The sequence below is a fragment of the Primulina tabacum genome, chromosome 15, assembly GCF_025594145.1.
Source record: "Primulina tabacum isolate GXHZ01 chromosome 15, ASM2559414v2, whole genome shotgun sequence".
NCBI lineage: Eukaryota > Viridiplantae > Streptophyta > Magnoliopsida > Lamiales > Gesneriaceae > Primulina > Primulina tabacum.
Genome location: NC_134564.1, coordinates 26,884,060 through 26,887,972, shown reverse-complemented (window position 1 = coordinate 26,887,972; position 3,913 = coordinate 26,884,060). Strand labels below are relative to the sequence as shown.

The 3,913-nt window shown below is 34.0% G+C and overlaps 1 long non-coding RNA gene across 1 annotated transcript; it reads right to left on the bottom strand.

The window, feature by feature from the left end:
• Nucleotides 1–486: 486 nt before the first annotated feature.
• Nucleotides 487–1,009, bottom strand: LOC142526790 (uncharacterized). The gene is made up of 2 exons (XR_012815351.1): nt 700–1,009; nt 487–582 (listed from the first exon to the last, which is right to left on the bottom strand). It is a non-coding gene; the product is annotated as an uncharacterized LOC142526790 (long non-coding RNA).
• Nucleotides 1,010–3,913: the final 2,904 nt, after the last annotated feature.

Here is a 3,913-nt window from a genome sequence, read left to right as displayed (position 1 = left end):
CACAGCTTATTAAAGGACAATGATGCTTGGGCAGAGTCCTCTGTTGTGAAAACAATGTAAGCATGAACGAAGTAAAAGTGACAGATTATTTCACCAGCAGGATTGGGTAAGACAAATGATGAGTTGAGAACCACCAGTAGCCCTCATATATGCAATTATGTGTAGTTGATATGGGGAAATGTTAACTTTTCATATACTTCAAAAACCTTGGCCCAACAAAACAAGGAAATAAATGCAAAATAGCATGCAAAACCAAAAAGTATCCACCATAAATTCCAGGTCTCTGAATGGACCTATCTATTGAGCACACCAACTTGTCTCTAAATTAAATTTATTGTATAAGCATTTTAGCATGACACAATATCATTCAACATACAATTTCAGGGTGAGAAAAAAATGTATATTTGGTTACTCTTTTGAATGTCAAAATAAATTTACATAAGCAAGTTCATTCGATAAAGAAAACCGACCCAAAAAAAAAAAAAAAAAAAACCAGAAAATAGCTATTGCATTTAGCATCTTAATTGTCCTCGTTTCATTAAATCGTTTCTGAAATACAGTAATCTTTCTCGAAATTTTTCCCTGTAAAAGAAATTAACACCATTCACACTTGTTTAGAAGATTGATAGAAACATTCATACACAGCAATAAAATATCATAAATCATACGAAGAACCACAACAGGCCAGATAAAACTCACATCCACTATAGGGAATGATAGAATCCTCATAGATTCGACCTCACCAAACTTCCCAAACTCCTTCACTGATCTCTTTTTCTTGATTTTCAGCGGAAAATTCCACACAAATACAGTCCTCAGAGGCTTACTTTCATCATCGAAACCTTCCTTTGACACCATGGTATCCTCCGGATCATCCATTTTCTTCCTTCCCCTCCCACCACATCACTTCCTCCCACATTTTCATTACCATCCCCCACGCCATATCTCTTAGCTTCGTAGTCCGCCTCCATTTTCTTCCTTTTCCGTCCCGCGCCATTTTTTCATTAATTTTATTTTATTTATTCTGTTTATTTATTTTATGAAAAAGGATGAGTCCCGCTGGAGCGGACAAGACGCCCTAACGCGGAGAGATCATCATATTAGGGCGGTATTTTTGACACTCAGTAGCAGGGGTGGGCAACCATCGGTTTGGTCTGATTTTACTCTACAACAGTTTGGTTTTCGGTTTTGAATATCTCTAGTCCAAAACCAAACCATTTTATTACGGTTCGGTTCGGTATTTTTGTAATACGGTTCGGTTTATACGGCCGATTATATACGGTTGGCTAAAATTTGTTGAGAAATAAAATTATATGTCACTATATGCCTTTAAAATCTAAATCATAGTATTTTTCAAATATTTAATTTGTGAGACTTAATCTTTTATAGTTTTTTTCAAATATTTAATTTGTGAGACTATATATATATATATATATATATATATATATATATATATATATATATATAACCTGTGTTGTGTACAAACATGTCATATGAATATAATAACAATATATAACTAATTAACTATGTAAACACGGAAAATGCATGAATCCAACGAAATATTCAGTAATAAGAATGATAAAAAGGTGTCAACCAGCTCGAATTGAACACAAATAATCTTACGAAAATATTAAAGAAATATATACAGAAAAAAAAGAGAACGTCGACTGATGAGTGATGAGAAAGAAGAGAAAACGATCGGATTAAAAAATTGAGGGTTAATGATACTAAGTTCCTAAATCTTAATAGGCTCATTATACATAAAAAGTCTTATACTTAACAATAATATGACCCATTATACATAAAAACCTTATATTTAACAAAAATATGGCCAGTTCGGTTTTTCGGTTTTTTTGGGGATTAAAACCGAAAAACCGAACTTCATAAATTTTAAAATCATAACCGACCGAAAAACTTAACCATTTAAACCGAATTATTCGGTTCGGTCGGTTTTTTCGATTTTTTCGTATTTTATGCCCACCCTTACTCAGTAGGAAAAATCGGAACCCATTTATGCTAAACTGAAGCAGGTCTAGTTCAGTGGACCAGTTGAGGCTGATATGTAACAATTAGTTGAGCTTTAGTAGTTGCAGTATTTTGGACATATATCTCAGCTTGGTTATTGGAATGAAACGATTCAGCATGCGTTGGAAAGATAAGATGATGATCCACAAATTATCTTTAGAAGTCAAAGTCTGAATCTGTCCGGGGTTAATCAACACCAGCATTGTTAAACAATTACATAATTGCTAAACAACAAGCATCGTAATTCAGTATAAATTAAAACCAGTCTATTTCATCATTAACTCAAAATAATTTTGTCTTACATCGATAAATTCGAAAATGAAATAAAATGTGCTGAAGCGTTGTACAACTTTAGTCAAAACTTAGGAAGAAGATAAGCGAGAAATATTCATATCTCGAAACTTCATCACCAACCCTGAAGCATGTCTTATTCATCATCGTCTACTTGATTTTCATTCTTATCTGGGGAGAGATGTAAGGGGTGAGTGTTTTGGAAAACACTCTGCAAGTGAGGTCCGATCGATTACCAGAAGTGCATATAAAGATAATTTAAAATCTATCTTGCAAATAAATTTTCAAAACGTAGTATATCATATCATATCAGAATCGGAATCGATATGTGAAACAGAGATTATCAGACAATTCAGAACAGCACAAAATCAGAACAAATGAAAACACTGTTATTCATCTCGTTTTCCATGGTCAAATTGTCCCTCATATGTTAGTCCTCTAAGGAGTGATGCCAGAACACAGTTTTATACACAATGATGGGGGCCAGACAAAACACGGTTTTATACCCACTGATGGGGGGCCATATAAAATTTACAATCGTCGTTCCATATCACACTCAAATAATAACAGTGCACCACAGAATCAGATGTATCAAACAACACTTATCGGAATTTTTGAATGAACTCAGCAGAATCAAAGAACATCGGAAATAGAAGGAACATATCGTACATCGATCGAGATTTTATGAAATATATATTAATATTTTTCGAAAATCGTTTGACACACATACAAGCATGTCATGAAATACTTATACAAAGTTTAAATTACAAAAAAATAAATAGCAAAAGCCCACTTACCTAAAAGATTCCAAAAATCTTGGAATGAACAAGTTGGAGTTTGACACTGAAAAACACCTTGCAAAAATATTTGCGCCTAATTGAACCGTTAGATCGATTTGAATTTTTGATATGTTGCTCAAAACACGTGTAGGTGTATTATGAACGGTGGAGATCGGATTTGAATTTGTTAAACAATGAGCAAAACCTTCTGAAATGGAGCATAATTTTTGGTACTCGAAAATTACAACTTTTGGAGAGAACTTTTGATGTTGTTTTGATGTGATTTCACTCATTCCTTTGCCACTATTTATAGGCACCAATGTGACTTTAGGTCTTCCCCCTCCATCCCAAAGGTTGTGTGGTTTATGACATGTAATCATCAATGTGACTTTAGGCTTTTCCCTTCCATGTCAAAGGTTGCATGATTTATGACATGTAATAACCAATGTGACTTTAAGCCTTTCCCCTCCATGACATAATTCATCTTCAATGCCAAATCTAAAATCAACTTGGTACTTTGTCTCTTTGTATAGTAAAATTTTGGGTTTTCACAGAATCGAAACTTAAGATCTTGATAAATGATGATGAAGCTACTGGTTTTGCACAAACTGAAATCAGCCTTCAGCAAGGCTGCTTTCAGTACACCAACTGATCCAAAACCATATGACCAGTTAGACATCGACCAGTTAGAACTAGTCCACATCATCAGTTTGTGTAATTGCCACGTCATCAGTTCGCGGGCTAAATTATATCAGTTCTGAAACAGTCCAAAAAGATTTTTAACGGTCATATTTTTGTGTCTAAAGGCTATATCATTG